We start from the raw sequence: 17,522 nt of genomic DNA, 5'->3' as shown, positions 1-17,522 counted from the left end.
CCCATTTTCAGAATCTGAAAATTATTTTAACACAGGAAAGTAGTAAACAACATGCTTTTTCCTCTCCTCTGAAAGCTGCAGATAAAATCCTAGTATCATACCAGAAGAAACAATAAAACAACCAAAAATCTTTAAAATGCATCATGCAAGTGACATTACATACAAGAATGCTCAGACAACTTTGAATACATTTGCCTTTGGCCTGAAACTAGCACTTAGGTACTCTAATACTACCTTTTCTATGCTTTCAGTGTCTAATTTGGGCATTTCAGTTTACACAATCCTTTTTTTTTATGAAACTCATAGGCAATTACATATTTTTAATTTTATTTTGATGAAGCTGACAATTCAGAGATAATTTAAACTCATCAGTGGAGGGAACAGCACGACCCTATCTCTTGCATCAGGCCTGCTGGTAAGACAGAACATATCTTTTCAAAGTTTTTCATTTTTTAAAACACCAAAAACTGGAGGAGCCATGAGATCCTTAAATAAATTATTCCACTGGTTAATCATCAACTTACTCTTTCTGGCCATAGATCCGAGGACTAACATTTGCTCCCTTAACCTCCTGATCATATGCTTTTATATATTATATGAAACCCAGAAATTTCCAACTCCTTATGATGCTCCTTTTCGAAATTAGTTTCTCCTTCGGAAGGGAACTGTGATTTTCAGTCTTTATTCCTAGATATGTAATATTGCCATTTGAAAATTTAAAATAAATCTTATTCAAGTAAGTCCAGATCATTGTAATATCCAGGCCATTTGTCAGATGTGTCTTTCTCATTATTTACTGTACTATTGTTTTTGTGTATGTAAATCTTAACAAGACTGATTGTATATCGTTTTGCACATCACTGCTCAGGTCATGACTTGAATAAGATAAGAAAGAAGCCAATAGGAAAAAACAAATGGATTATTTTTTCATTAAAATTCTTTTCAAAAACTGTCAATTAGAACATGAATTCTCTACCTGCAGTATTTTTAAATCCTAATGAAATCAAATACCTTTTAGAATTTTTTTACCAATGAAATCATAAACATAATCAAGAAGACCAAGTTTATTTGATAATTTTTTTCATTGAGCTGTGTTGATTGACAGTGCATATATTGCCATTATTTTAATTCTTCATTGATTTCATTCCCCATTACCTTGACTTAGTCTCTCTATATCCATTTAATGAGACGACAGTTTGCTCAAGTATTTGTCCTTCTTAAGCAGTGGCACATAAACCTTTTCTTTTTCTAGAACCCCAGAGTTTTTTCAGTCTTCCAGATTAATTCATCTGTCTGACATTCCTTTGAACTTATCATGTGTGAAGTATTTCATCATAGTTAAATTTAACTTATTTTTTTTTTAAACTTCTCCGCTGTTCCTTTCCTCTCAGTACTACTGGAAGAAAATCTGTTTTGTTGTTGTTGTTAACATCATCCTTCTTTCTAAGAACAGATGTTAAGTATGCACTGGAGAATTCTTCCTTTCCTCAGCATTACTGATTTTTATATTTGGTCACCATTCAGTAAACTTGGCCCAGAACCTTCCCTCAGGACAGACTTTTCGGGAGCGAAGTGAAATGAATTAATAAGTCTACTGCCATTGAATCACTTCTCTCAGTGCAGGGCACATACTGGGAGTTATGTGATGGACCGAGGTTTCTTGTTGTAACCTCTTTCTCTGTGTCACACTCATGTTGCAATTGTCCTTACACCAGTCCATCACCAGGAATCACTTTAGCATCTGTGCAATAGTAACAGCAAGACTAAATTTTCTTCTTTTTTTTTTTTTTTGGTTTACTGTTGACTTCCCTGATCTTGAGAACCACTAAATGTCTGAAACTGGCACACAGTTTGGAAAACTCTTTTACTTTTTTTTTTTTTGTTAATTGATCTGACACTTTACAGCATTTGCTTCAAAAGGTTAAAATCTGTTCGTATAACTAATCTTATCTTCTTTAAAGCCCCTTTTCTCTAGCGAATGGCTGGTCTGGCCTCTGGCTGACTTTCTGTCTTCACAAATTTCTCTAAAATTCACTATCCTCCCACCTTTCGTTTCAGCGAGGGTCCCTGGGAAGACTCCTACGAATCCATCATTGAGAATGGCAACCAGGGAAAGCAGCCATTTCCTCCAGAAGAAAACTGTTCTGCCACATTCTCTTAAAGTATATTCTCCTCCCAGGGCAAGCACAGAGCTCCCATCAACACTAATGCACACACAGAGGTGAATATTCCCATTTGTGAGAGTCTGTAATTGAATCACCATTAGCTTCAGCTTCTGGCGTTGTTCAGAATGAGTCAAGTCCTATTGCTTCTTGTTGCTAGAATGCAATAAACAAGAGTTAAACTATTTAAAGGCAGCTTTGTTCTTCTGTCAGGCACCTGATGAATTTTGGTTAAAATATAACAACTCCAAAGAGGTATTAGAATCTGGCAAAGACAAAGGCCCAAATTAACCTTAACTATAGAGTGTCTATCAATGCTTCTGTCTCAACCACTTCAAAATCCCTTTTTCAGCTGCCTATGGAACAGTTATATTACTGATCCAAATTTACCTCTAAGCTGTGTGAATGTATATTTTCCTAGTGTTTAAGTGGTAAAAGCTGTAAGGAAGCAGGATTTCATTTCACTTCCAAGGTTTTCACAGATAGCAGTGATTCAAGAATACTCCATGGAATAAGTGGTTGTTACTTGATTTTTTTTACCTCTCCAGAAAATAGAACCTTCCTAAGAAAACTTTACAGTCTTACACGCACACACAAAAAAAGACCCTAAAAAAAAATGCACTTTTATGAAAGCTATCCATCAAATGTCAAGGATAATAATCAATTTTTTGTCACAATGAACTGATAAAAGCTTTCAGTAATAATGTCATGGGGAAAAAAATTTGTGTTGGAACTCGTAACGCTCAGCCCTGATATCAAACGAATTCATAAAAGCTCAATACCACTGTAGCCCTCGGAGGCATGACAAAACACAATTTCTCATCCACAGGATATGGAATAATTCTCTCTTTTTTATTTTTTTTTACAGAGGGAGAAGTAAAAGGAAAAAATCTGAATTTCAAAAAAAATATTACACAATCCTGCTTATGCAGGTGAACATTACCGATCATTTTGGTCTTCGATATCACAAACCGTTATGGTGATTTCTCTCACATCATGCAAATGGCTGCATAATGTCTACTCCTCTTGGAATGTAAAATCAAATCAGCATTCTAATGATACAAGCCCGTGATGAGCTTGGAAATAAATATGCAGAAGCGCATAAAAAAAAAAATCAAGGCAATCAAGGAGAGCCAGCGTCCTAGCTTGGACTATAAATCTTTGTCTGTTTCAATCGTAAAGCTGGCCGAATCAGTGTAAAATTCGAGCAGGGATGTCATCAATTTCTGTTAACCTCTCTATTCTTCTTTGTGTTGGCGGTGCAGTGATGGATTGGTTTTGTCACTTGTGCTCAGTTCACAGTATGTTAACATGGAAGGGTGCAGTCAGGTTATGAAGAAGGGTTATTACTGTCCCAGCTCTGACCTGGACTTACTATCTTTTCTAGTATCACAAAACCTTACTGTCGTTGGGAGCGAGAAGTAGCATCCTTGGTGCTGCTTAATGCTAAACAGGGAAGTCGCAGTTGTATTCCTCCAGTTGCTTTGCTATAGTTCTTTCCAGATGTTTTGCTCCAGTGTATAGGCCCATTCTTTTCTACCATTTTTTAATTAATGAATTAATGTAGGAGATGCTTATTAATCCAGCTACCAGTGCAGGAAGAAAAGTAATGAATTACTGGATTAAGAGGAATCTATGATCTGCAAACACAAAAAGATTCATAATTTTACAATTTCTAAATAACAAAGCGCTGGTAATGAAACAGAGGTAGTAACATAAACACACCGGCATGTAGCGAATGCATAAATGTTTTAAGGAGCGGACCAAGAATTTTTCTGTCATGTTGTCTTGATCCTTTGGTAAAGATGTGAATTTAATGAGTTAGGGTGTTCTTCAGATCATTTACTGCTTCTCTACGCTGTGTCAATGTACTCACTGCAATCTGTATTACACAGCACTGAGACACCTGGTCCTACTTCAAAAACTTGCAAGCTCAACTTTAAGCAACTTCAGGCTCTATTAATGTCAATGGAACTGCTTAAGTGCTTAAGTTAAGCATGTTCCTAAATGCTTTGTTGGAAGATTGTAATAAATTCTAATTCAGAGCCCAATGAAATCTGTAGGAGTCTTTATATTGACTCAACGGCATTGTATCAGGCTAATAGAGCTCAACACCTTGCAGAACTGAGCCCTTAAACAGTTGGTTCATTTCACCACATAAGTGGTTGCTTTAGTGGTGGATGAAGTGATACCTATGTGTAGTATCTAATATAGTGTGTTTCAGCTTGTTAAGTTAGTAAAGTGCTTTGGGATCACTTGAGATGAATGGCACAATCCAAATGCAAGTTATCACTACAGTGCCAGAAGTACTATTTTTTGTGAGTGAAAAATCACATTAAAATAGATGCTTTAAAACAAAGGAAATAGAACATTATAAAAATTCTATATCTATTTACTTCTGTAACAAAAAGCCAAGTGGAACAAAATAACTCCTGCAATAGGTAGTCTGGGTTAGCAGAAAAGCTGAACAATTGTGGGTCAATGGCATTTTGTAAGTGATGCTTTTGCTCTTGACAAATTGGACCCAGGATATAGGAGTAAATCTGGTCACAAATGTCTGCCACTTCTCGGAGCTGTGTTGGCTGCTCAAAAGCAATTAAGTGAAGTGGGTGCTCAAGTCCCATTGAATGTCCCAATTAACAATTAGCAAGACTTGTGCTCTTAAGGGTTTTTGGAGATCTTACACAATACGACAATGACAAAGTCACATGAAGGAGACTTTCTATATCCTTTCTATAGGAGTTATTTTTAAAGTCATATAAAAATTTTCTGAATTAAATATAATATAGAACCAAGAAAGAAGCGACTGTTACATCATAACTTTACTATCCACCATTGAGTTCAGGAATGTAGAAGGAACCCAGTCAGGCAACAGGGTTGGCAATCTAACCAAATCCAAACTGACAGAAGTTTCATAAGCAACTTTTCCTTTAAAAACTTATTCCTACATGATGGCATTTTTAAGATGTCTCGGCATACCAAAACACCGTATATTAATAAGAAAACTGGAGGTAAGTTTGGCACGATAAAGTTTTTCTGTGTGGTCAGTGTAGCTTGTTTTCTCCCAAGTTTCTTTATTTTGATCTTGTAATGAATTTAAACTAAACAATGTATTCAGTGACAGCTACAGAGACTCCAGTAAAAGTAGTCAAGAAAGAATCCCAAAGAAGTCATACTGACCTTACTGATAACTTCCACCTCAGAAAGTGCTTCAAATGCCACTGAACCCAAGAGGAACTATACATTTGATCATGCTGTTCCTGTCCCGTGAAAGGAAACTGTCACTCCAGAAGTAAATAATTCTGGACTTCTACCAGCTCACATGTGCCCTAACCCATTGAGTGCCCCCCTTATACACGTAAACAGAACAAATACAATCTGCCACAAAAAGGCCTTGTAAGAGTCTCCAGAGACATGAATCCCACTAAATTAATTATTGTATTGCACATATTTTTAGCAGGATGCCTATTTACTAATATATTTGTCTTAAAGGTTCTTGTTCTCGATTACATAATGATAAACAAATTAAATGCAATTTCAAATTTATACCTGTACAAGTGTCAGTTACCAAGTTCCCCTGTCAGTCCCATGAGGCTGCCCATAGCACAGCTGGAAAGCGTGCTACTGTGCACACATTGCAAGACATTGCATTGCATTACTTACTCCAAGAAACTCTTACTGAAGGCATAAATGTTAATGATTTTTATTTATTGCTGGTATTGCAGAGTCCAGTAAATTCAGAAATGAGATTGGACGTGATTTAATAGATGCTTTGCAGAAATAAAGAACTACCAGGGCTGCTTGTCTCTCCCAAACTTCAAGGGGAGATGGAACAATTTTTGTCACCTAGACTGATCTGCAAATCAAAGAATCCCACCCTGCTGCAACATTTGTCCGTGTGTGGGACCCCTCCTCCTGTAGGAGGACCTAGTTTTGGTTTCCTTGAACTTCTTAAAACTTTTATTATTGTAATTAGCACTTCATGTAATCAATATAGATCAACCTCAATGAAGTAGAAATATGTTCTAAGCATGTTACTAATAAGATAACATAATTTCATCTACTTGTGAAAGGAGAATGCAAATTAATTAGGAGCATGGTCAAAATAACTTACTTTAAATACCCTGAAAATCCTTCTAAATAATTTTCTATATTTTTCTTAGGCTTTGTTTAATTTCTAACACTTTCCTTGTTTGCAAGGAAGCATTTGGGTGAAATCCTTGACATGTTGACGAGTGGTTTTGCATAACCTAAGCCAATGGAGGTTTGTTATTTTCTCAGATCCAATCCTGAGAAGTCTGCAGAGGGTCTGGATGTTTGTCTTGATAATTTATGAGTTTATCAGTGGACTGTGCGATTTTGGGTTTTAGGCCCACATTCAGCTCAAAGAAGGAATAATTTCAAATGAGGGCTAATTAGCAAGTTATCACTTTGCAATCTTGTTCAACAGTTATTTAAATCAACACTTGGTAAAAGGAGAAATGAAAACTACTGAACATAGACACAAACACTAACATACAAATTCAAACACAGATACATAGGTCATCTAATGAAAGGGAAAAAAGTTTTTCCTAATAATACAGAGTAATTTTATAATATATCTAAAGGCAGGTTGAATGCATGTCCCTCATCCTTCAGTTTCCCTTTTCCGTTTAAAATCACGTTGACCTTGAGTCTATTCTGTAATCAAGGTGTTTGATAGGTCAAACCCTTCAGAGGTGCAGGTAAAAAGCACTTTTTAGAAAGTTAAACTGGCAACATACAGGGTGCAGTTATTGCTTTAGAGAAATGTCATAGATGTCCTCTAACCTTTTTTTTTAGGAACGTATTTCTTCGATGATTTTTTCAAGGACTCAGGGTCAGGAAGAATCTACCCCAAGGGTAGTTAGAGGGAAGAAAAAATAACAAGGCATGGTAGCACCTGGGGACCACAACATTGTTCACATCCTCTGTAATCATCAGTGCACTGCTCAGCTGCTTTGGTAATTTACATAATACCATCCTGACACGTTCACTTCAGTTATCCATCACCATTGGAATGGTGTTGCTGTTTTCCTGCTTTATTTTCTTTCTCCCTATCTGTCTCTCTCTCTGCCTTTCTTTCTCTCATTGTGTCTTATGTTTATCTGGCCAAGCAAAAAAGATTGATTTCACACTGTTTCTGCCCTCCTTGTTCAAGAAATATGATTTTGGCAAATGACGAGGCAGTGAACAAAGCTAATAAGCAAAAATGCACATACAGAGATTTTATTCTCTACATTTTAATGAATAGTATCTTTGGGAGAACTGAGGAGGAGGAGAAGAACAATAATTTAATGGATGCTGAGATGGGGGAGAGTCAGTTTAATAAAGCTAAATTCTAAGGATATGATGGACTTTATTCACAGGGAATCATGGCTAAATCTGCAAGATAGGACTGGACACTGAGCTTAAAGCTTTGCCTCTTGAGTTACATTTCTTAAAAAATTAACAAAGGAAAGGTAATATTTAATATTTTCTAAATGTAATTTTTAGTGTCACATGACAGATGAATTGTTTCCTGAAAACATGATTAATTCCTGCAGAGATCAAGCTACGGGCTTGTTATCCCCAGTTTTATACTTTTATACCCCTTTGACTCTAATGGTGTTGCCCTTGATGTACATCACTGTAACTGGTATTGACAGTCATGTCCTTGTCTATCACCTTTGTGTATGACAAGGGTGCTGAAGTCACCTTCTCACAGTAAAGGAAAACTCTAAGACATAGGAAAAGACCACTGAAATGGGGATGTGGACAACCTATTTATTGTTACTTTCTCTAGCCTATAGGGGTGAATGCCTCATACTCTGAGCCACTCATTCCTGGCAGAGAAAGCCCCAAGTAACTTGGCTACTAGGACTTCCCACAATATGAAGGTAAAAAGCAACTTTTAAGGCAACATAGTTTTTAGGGGTAAAAAGGATAAAACACACTTGTATTGGTGTTCCTGAACAAGCATCAGAAATTATTCCTTGTCTCTGTATAATGATGATCCTGATAAATAATTGCAGGGCAAAAAACCAAACCTCCCAGAAGTAAAAAGAGGATGGTATATGAATACAGTGCGACCAACCCCCCAAAAGACAGCTTCATACACCTAGAATTTCTAAAACCCTCCCTTCAAAAAAAAGAAAAGGTCTACGTGTACAAAGGCATGAATAGCCCTGTTTTCAAACAGTGTTTCCATTATTAATGTAGATACTACTCACTTTAGTACCTCAAGTTAGGTGGGAGGAACCTAAGTATCAGACTTTGCTATATGGAACCTTTAGGTTCAATCGCTGTTATGCTGAAGTACTGGGACGAGTAAGACAGCTCGTTGACGGTTATGTTGAAGGAGAGATGGGGACATACAGAAAAGGCTAACAACCTCAGGCATATCTCCACAGTTTGTGTTCATATGCACTACGTTATTTAAGCAAGTGTATTAATTTGGTAATAGCACTCTGGAAAAGTTGATCCTCTGTAAGGTCGAGGTCCTCTGCAGTTAAAGACTTTGCATAAACTTATGTCTTCATCAAATCCATGGTATGAATGGATTTCTAAAATCCCATATGCAAAGCAAAAAAAAAATATTTTTAAGGAGCAAACCCTTCCCCCTATAAAACTTCCCATACGAAAATGAAAATGTATTCATTATAGACTGCAGCCACATTTATTACAGACTGTAGTTGCATTTCATACCAGAATCTCTATTAAAGGTTCCTTGTAGTCTTCGATTCTTCTTTTATAAAAAGATTTTTTTCTGATAAAGAAATACAGGATTTATTGAAGACTCCTCAAAGTTGTTTCAATTAAATCCTGTATTCTTATATATCAGCTTTGTATGACAGAAACAAATTCAAGGCACTGTCCTGCAAACACTGATACAATGAGATAACTCAAGAGAGCACTTGAATGATCTCAAGTATAGGCTCCACTAGAAAAATTTAACCTTGGCAAAATCAACTTATTTCATGTGTATTAACACTGCTTTATGTTAGGGATGATTTTTTTGTTTTGTTCTGAGGTGGCTTTTTTTTCAGTGGAAGAAAGACTTCATTTTGACATCAAAAATATTGTCATCCAAACCACCTTGTTTAGAAAATCCAGCATTTGTCTGTGCAGATCAAATACACAGAACATTCAAACACTTCAATAGGTTGGAAAAATATGAGAACAGTCTTCTGGAATCTCACAGAAAGACTGAAAATCAGTGATCTTATTAACCTCTGAGGACCTTGAAACAAGATTTTACAGCAACTAGACCAAACACTTTGAGAAAACTACAGATATCTTGATTCTTTAATCTTTGCAATATTAATATTCTGTTGTTATCTGATCAACTCTGGCATTTCTTTAACACCATAGAAAAAGATGGCATAATAAGATATGAGTACTGATCATAGATTTGGTCTTCTGATCTGTTCATGATAGTGTTAAAGTTATGGAGTTGTAAGTGAACCTTTAGCAAACTCAGATACTCATTCTTTTTATTTATGTTACAACTTACTCTTTTTTCATGTGAGATTCAGACACCTCTTTCTCAAAACTACAAATCTTTTAGTTTGTTAATGTGATCATTTTTAAACTAGACCTATTTTACAGGTTTTGTAAAGTGATGGTAATTACAGAAAAAATAGGTATGAAACAGGAGAATTCCATGCTCTTATTTTGGCTTTCCTGACATTGGGTTGGAGATGTTTGTTTCCAGTGCAGTACACGTTAATGTGGCTGTCATCGTTGCTTCTGGAATATCTTATGAGGGGCTCAGTTCAGGCAGCAATTTATGTTGTTGCAGAGAGTACAGCCAGTACAGTTAAAGGAGACCTCCTGAGCTCTGGGGTCCTAAATCTTCAGCCACCTGACACTAGTGAACACCATCAACTCTGTTCCCATTTTCCACAAGAAGAAAAAAAAATGGACTTTTCTAAATTTCCCTTTTTTTTTTTTTTTTTTTTAAGATGGGAGAAAGACACTTTGGCAACTGATACCAATGTGACCTCTCTCTGACTGATGGTAGGTTCATCATTGCGGGCTACACCTGTCACCTCAGTAACGTATGTAGTCTGAGCTGACCAGTGATTTCAAAGTGAATTCCCATCCCTAACCTATAAGTTGTAACCTTTGGGTGGATTGCATGAAAAGCAGCTTCACTGGTGAGCTATGCAGACGTTGACAAGGTGTGGAAAATGAATAAGAAAGAAGACGAGTGTTTTCCAACCTCTATATTCAACAATGGTGTTTAACTGTCCATTCAGCAAAAATCTATGCAGATATGATAAAGGAGACAAAGAAGTCCTTTATTCCAGAGGATGGTATGCAAGAAATACATTTCTAGTGGGAATCTTTTCTGGGTCTGGATACCAAGGTTTCAGACGCTTTCAGTGTCTTACATATTATTATATGATAGTCTCAATTATATGAAAATGCTTGTATTTCCTAGATGGTTTCACATTCCCAATAAATTATTTTACTAACTCTTTTAACATTCATGATCTAATTGTGTATAGAATATATTATTTTTTAATAAATTTACAAAGCCCGGGAAAATCCATGTGGAATTTATATCCATAGAGGAGTTCTCATCAAAAAACTAATATTGTGCTTTTGTCAGCTGAAAGTTGGAGTGGTTCCTATGTATTTTCACTTGATTAAAGCACACAGATAGTGAATTCCCAAAGAAAACCAGAAATCACATGAGCATTTGGTACTGTTTCATTCTGTGTTCACAAGGATACAGGTAATGAAGCCAATGGGCTACAGATTTACTGAGACTACATGCCCATATATTAAAAACAAGCAACAAACAAAAAAATCCCAGCTCAATTCTGGCAGTTTCTAATATTATAAAGTTGCTTTATTTGGTCTGGATTTTATGATACAAATTGAATTAAGGTGCAGACACATCAGTCCACTTTTGTCTTTTAGGGAGGAACCTTTCTAGTTTTCTATTGTGATAAAGAAAATCATTAGATTCTGACAAAGTGAGAAGGAGGGAAAACACTTTTATTGAAGTAAGAACAAAATTATAGTGTCAGACACTGAATCCAAGAGATAAAATATTACATCCAATAAACATGTTACATATGGGATTAGACATAAACCCCTAGAATTACAGAACAACAGAAGTTATAGAAAAAAAAATAACATTAGTTTTGAAAAATAATAACTAGTGTTTGCATCATGTTATGGAAAAAAAATTTGCATTCTTATTAAAGAACTTAAACAGGAGGGAATAACTTGTTCTGCCTTAGTGCAAGGTCTAGGTCTGCAAGCCTTACTCCTGCCTGTTAAATCATTTACCTAAGTACAATTACTTTTGTCAGTGACTGGATCACTTGGTGAGATTGTGATCCTAACTGACTATATACAGTCTTCAAAGGCAAAAAACTAAGTAACCATCCAGCTCTCCTGGATAGTCAACATTTCTGCCTTTGAAAATATCTGCCTCACTGTCCATTCAGAGTCAGGTAGCCAATGTGTTGCCTGGGACTAAAAACATGCTATAGATATGCACACACTTCATTACAATTTGATGTGGCCAGCATTGCTTAATTAAGCAAATAATCAAGCACTCATGTCTGCTCCTCCCGCTTGCATCTCTCCTTATCACTTTGTAATTTTCTTATCCCTGCCAATATGGGGTGAAACAGCAGCACATAAACATCCACCCCCTGTTTCATCAGCCCAGCATTGTGATGGGTGTTTGTGTAATCATTGTAAAAAAATTTGTAAGCGTGTATGGAGGACACCTTGAAATGTTACTTGAAAAGAAACTTCCTTGAAGGTCCGTAGAGTCCTTCCACTACCGATTGAAAGACCACTTGTCCTATTCTTCTACCAAGTTGTTTCTATAATTCCAGTAGCTCTCACTTTAGAGATTAATGGTGAACTTTTGGATGCTGAACTGGAGTCAGGTGTCTGCTTTTTAGCTGCACTTTGACTTTCTGGTGAACTTGAGGAATACATACAATCTTCCCCAGAGAGGAGAGAAAAACTAAACCCACCAAAAAAACCACCCCCAAAACAAAAAAACAAACCATGCTGTCTGAGCAGTCATTCAGGTGCTTGAGCTTGATATTCCTGTGCTCACCTGCCCATCCATCCTACACTGCAGGGCTATAAGCATGTATGGGAAGGACTTGGGCAAACTTGCCTGATCAGCACTGAGAAGGTGTCACAGGACAGCATGACAGCATATGTGGAGGTTGCCTCAGGCCAAGAAAGCCAAGCCAACTTTGTTCCCAGCTGCCTGTGCTGCAGGTAGGTATGTAGCTGGGGAAAGGCAAACTCAAACTATCTCTCTGACTGTTATCAGCACTCCCACAAAGCCAGTGGGAGCCTAAACATGGGCTTGTGTGCAAAGTCTTTGTATGCAAGGTGAATTTGGACTCCAACATTGCTTTACTTTGCGCCTGTGTTTAGACTATAACAAAAATTTAATCTCTTCACCTCAGAGCTCTACATAAAGATGATAACAATCCTTTATTTCTCCCACCCTTTGCCTGTAATTATCTATTTAGCATTCAAAACTTTTGTCTCTTCCCACGTTTTCCAGAGCCTAGCACAATTTGAAACTGATCATAGGCAGGATCTCTGGACACTACTCTAATGCAAATGGTGCTAATGATAAGAGCAATGCCCCAAGGGTGTTGCAAAGCTATCCTAATATCCAAACCTGATTGTAATTTTATTTAGATTTTATATTACTGACTAAGAGCATTTATCTTCTTGCCATGTGCGGACATGTAGTTAGTGCACATTGCTTATGGGTTTCCAAGATAATGTAATGCAAACAAATCATATATCGTCTGAGAATGAGTCAGGCCCACATTTCAACTTGATTTGATTTACCGTCACCTGTGTTGCAACCACTATTAGTCTGTTGAAATAATGAAAAAAACAGAATAAGGGCTTTTAAGGCCAGTGTGGGAAAGTACCTGTTATATAAGCATCTTTGAAATGCAGAAAGGATAAAGAAATGGTTAGAAGTCTTATAGCACTGGAAATTAAAAAAGCGATGCCACCTCAGAAAAAGGACTATACTTGCAGTGATGTATGCCAGGGTGGATTCATTTGATAAATCTCATCTGATTTTAGTCTTGTGTGTACTCAGGACTGACTCAGATGTGTGGAAACAAGTGGAATCCCTTAAACTCAGCTCATACCTCATACGAGGTTGGTATTGGTCTTTCCTGATGCACAATACAGGACTATAGTAAAACCTCCCAGTCCCTGTCTGTATCAGTGTTTTTTAACAGTTATCACTGAGGGCTAAATCAAGCAGAATGATCCAAATCCTTGTGACCAGCAGAACAACCAGCCCTCTCATCTCTCTGGGACAGTCAGGCTTTGATCCAGGCTGTAATATTAAGGAAGTTTGATAACTTTCAATACAAAAGCATTTTACGAGCTCAGATTAAGAAAGAGAGGTAGCTTGCCAGGATGGAAAATAAATATCTATTTTCTTAAATGACTGGTTTGGCAAAATTCTACCTTCACACCCCTCCACACACACATACCCCCAAACACTCAGCTGTGCTACCACACCCTCTGTGTATCTGTTTTGTGTTTTGCTGACCGGACCTGGAACTGAAAGCTGTGTCTACTGGTACTCTGTTTTGCTGGGTGTTTTTGCTGTGGACACACTCTGAACTGCTGGAATACCTGCTGCTCTTGAGCACAGATAACAAGGTAATGTAAGAAAAGATTTCAAAGGAGACACACAGACATGTTGTCTCATACCTTTTCTGCTCCTCATTATTTAAAGTCTGAGAGAGAGATGTGGGGGGAAAAAAGAGCTCCTCACAGGTCCCATGGGGCTGCAAAGACATCAGCTTGTGAATATTTCACAAGTGTATCTTTGTCCTGTAACATTGCTGTACAGTTACCTGCAGTTCAAAGGTAAGGACAACAAGGAATGCTGTATATTTCATTATTGTGCCAAGCACGGGAACTTAAAATTTGCATTTGTAAAATCCAGTGGTTTTTTTCTGTTGCGTGGTTAACATTTCAGTGACAATGAGATCCATTTTAAACCTAAATATAAAATCAATTTATGCTCTCAGTATGCTGCATCTTCTCCACATCTGGTGAGTCTCTAACCTGTCACCTATGTGAAAAGCTGAAGACTTTGTTTTAAACTGCATCTAAGTGGCAAGTGGTAAGGTACCTTGGTCTTGCTCTATTTTACAGTCCCAGTTTCAGCATATCTGAATTGATTGTGCTTGTCATAATGTTAGCTATTGAAAACCATCTCAAATATGCAGCTCTGTTGCAAACTGTGCTACAGTTGTATATTTAAATTTTTTTTTAATGGGATGGTCCGAGACACTGTTCAAAATGTTTGCTGTGGTGGCTGTGATTGAGTAATCTCCAAATTTTTGGGAAGTCTTGCTTATTTCTGTTGTCAGGAGTATATTTTCCATCTCAGTTCCCTTCTCTTTTTCTTCTGGCTCCTGGTATATCCCAGAAGGATTTGCCTTCCTCTGTTCAGCTGACTCTGATTTCATCAACTAGTTCTGATAGTGAAAAATTCACAGAATTGGGTCTTTGTATATTTGCCCTTATGAAAGAGAAATGAAAACAGGAGGAAACATATACAGGAAAAGTGCAATAATGAGCAAAATGCAAAATACAAATTGCTTTTAACCATCTTGACTTGCAAACAAAGTAAAACAGTATCAGCATGCATTGGAGTGCTTTGTAAGATACCAGTCGTTAAAGAGCCTTGTGTTTTCAGTTAGGTGATTCTGTAATAACAACTGTTGGTACTGGCAGCATTGTATCATTGTTCTTAGCAAGAAAAAGCAATTTGGTCTATTGTTTCCAGTTTTCTCTTATAAAAACAATAGGGTTGTTTAACCTAAATATAAACACATATGATGTCAATAATTTTATATACATTACAGACTGTTATATGGTCTCTAACAACTGTCAGCGCTCAGAGATAACTTCTACATGGCTTGTTTTGCTAATTTATTACAAGAGTAAAAGGTGCTATGGCTGCTGTTGGCTCTCTGTGGTCTCTGCAAAAAAGTATGGCTTTTGAGAGGCACAAACTTGTCTCCATAGGTGTGAATGCATGATTGCTTTCTCGCAGTCTCACTGCCTGCAGCTGAGTAATTTCAGGGAGTGCATAATGAAGGCACTAAGGCTTGGAATAAACTATGTATCAAAAAAAGAGACTCCTTCTCATCTGGGCTCTAACAGTGATGTCCTCATTGGTCTGAGTCAAGTTGTTTTATTTTTCCTGTCTTGATTTACTATCTGTGGAACAATGATAGTAATTGCTGATTCTGTCGCAAGTAAGACTGATAACAAATTAGGGGCCCTCAACTCAGGAAGAACATTGAGGTGCTGGAGTCAGTTCAGAGAAGGGCAACAAAGCTGGTGATGGGTCTAGAGGGTAAGTCCTATGAGGAGCAGCTGAGGGAGCTGGGGTTGTTTCGCCTGGAGAAAAGAATGCTCAGGCGTGACCACATCGATCTCTACAACTACCTGAGAGGAGTTTGTAGCCAGGTGGGTTTGACCTCTTCTCCCAGGCAACCCGTGACAGGATGAGAGGACATAGTCTCAAGCTGTTCCAGGGGAGGTTCAGGTTAAACATTAGGAAGAATTTCTTCACAGAAGGGGTGATTAAACATTGGAATGGACTGCCCAGGGAGGTGGTGGTGTCATTGTCCCTGGAGGTGCTTAAGAGAAGACTGGGCATGACACTTAGTGCCATGGTCTAGTTGACATTGGAGTGTTTGGTCAAAGGTTGGACTCGGTGATCTCTGAGGTCTTTTCCAACCTAACTGATTCTGTGATTCTGTAATGTGAAAGCTGTAGATTTCTCCAAGTTAGTTTTCAAATGGAGGTCAGTTTCCTCCAGATCATCAGATTGTTTGTATAGCTATATCCTACCTTCTTATTTTATAATGATTACTCACGCACAAGGACCTCAGATTTTCTTCTCATAAAGCAGCAGGATAGTAAATGCCCTGAGACCCTTTTATCATGCACACAATATCAATCAAACATGACTGAGTTGGAGGGAATCTTCCTCCTTGGCATCCCTACACTTCACTCCCACCTGCTCTGCACCATGCTGCATGGTCACCACAGGCCACAGAGACGCTCTCTTATGTCTTGGAAAGTGAGGTAGAAAATGCTTTAACAGACTGAGTGAAGTAAGCTCTGGGAAAGGTGTGTAGCCCGTGTAGAGGAAATCATGCTCTTCTGCACACAGCAGATTTATTCATTTGATTGCCTGAGAGGGAGTAAGAATTCATAAGTATCTACAGAAGGGAGTTGTACAAGGCATAATGCCCTGGAACAGAAAAGAAAAGTCATATTAGGGTTAAAGCACTGATACTTGTACGAGCACTGTGACACCCAGCTCCTGGGCCTATGGAGTTAATGTTATCATCTCAAAGTCGTTTAAAATCTGATCAAACCAGAATGAAATTAAGCATTGTCCCATATTTTGTCCTGCTGAGGTGCTGAAGCATCTTGTTTCTGAGTGTGGCTGCACTTGCAGTTGCAGCTTTGTAGGTCACAGCTTGCTGACCATTTCAGTAGGGGCAACACATCTGACCCCTTAGCAGGTTGACTCTGTCTGATAAAGAAATGTCAAAAGGCTCATTTCTGATGTCACCTCTGTGTTTTAGGAAGACAGTGAAGTCCCTGAGATGAAAGGGGGTTTGATCACACCTGCACTGATCCAGCACTGCAATTTTGTATGGTAGCTGAAGTCATGTCATTAATGTGACCACAGGAGATGAGCCGTGTGCTGATGATGACCTAAGTGTTCCCTGTGCATCAAACTGCTTTTGTACGAATTCACTGGAGGCCATTAATCATCATAAAGGAATATAATGGGATCCTGAACACTGATACTTATAGAGGTGAGTGAGTGCTCGTGTGCTTAGGCCTTCAAGAATAAGAGCACATTGTTCTAGTAAAATTGACAGCATGGAGTATGAAATTACTCCAAAGTATGCTCATAAGCCTCAGTCACACAGTTTGATACGCTCCTCCTCCTTCCCACAGCCAAATTTTCCTCAGGTCTCTTTCATGCATGTTTTAAGAGCAAATCATAAAACGTGGTGCATATATCAAAAATACCAAAACTTCAACTCAGTTGCTGTAATATGAAGAGTGTTGGATTGTCCTTGTGGTTCCTTCTTGGATTACTAAGGCTAAAATTAGTGATTAAAGAAGAATTCCCATACTAAAACAGGCTTACTGCATCCCGGATTAAATTGTGAGACTGTGCTGAAGGTGTGAGAGAAATTCTTTACAAATTCTTTAAGATATCCCATTTACATACCACATATCAGCAAGGCATGGTAGGAGTTCACATGACATTAA

General features: G+C 37.7%; 1 long non-coding RNA gene across 1 annotated transcript; it reads left to right on the top strand.

Annotated features, from left to right (window-relative positions):
- Positions 1 to 2,079: 2,079 nt before the first annotated feature.
- On the top strand, positions 2,080 to 3,306 carry LOC120323523. The gene is made up of 2 exons (XR_005564047.1): positions 2,080 to 2,221; positions 3,031 to 3,306. It is a non-coding gene; the product is annotated as an uncharacterized LOC120323523 (long non-coding RNA).
- Positions 3,307 to 17,522: the final 14,216 nt, after the last annotated feature.

This window comes from Pipra filicauda, unplaced genomic scaffold (genome assembly GCF_003945595.2).
Source record: "Pipra filicauda isolate LSUMZ 115617 unplaced genomic scaffold, ASM394559v2 scaffold27_size4233163_pilon, whole genome shotgun sequence".
Classification (NCBI taxonomy): Eukaryota; Metazoa; Chordata; class Aves; order Passeriformes; family Pipridae; genus Pipra; species Pipra filicauda.
The sequence above is the reverse complement of the archived record's forward strand: the minus strand, read 5'-3'. Positions and strand labels throughout refer to the sequence as shown.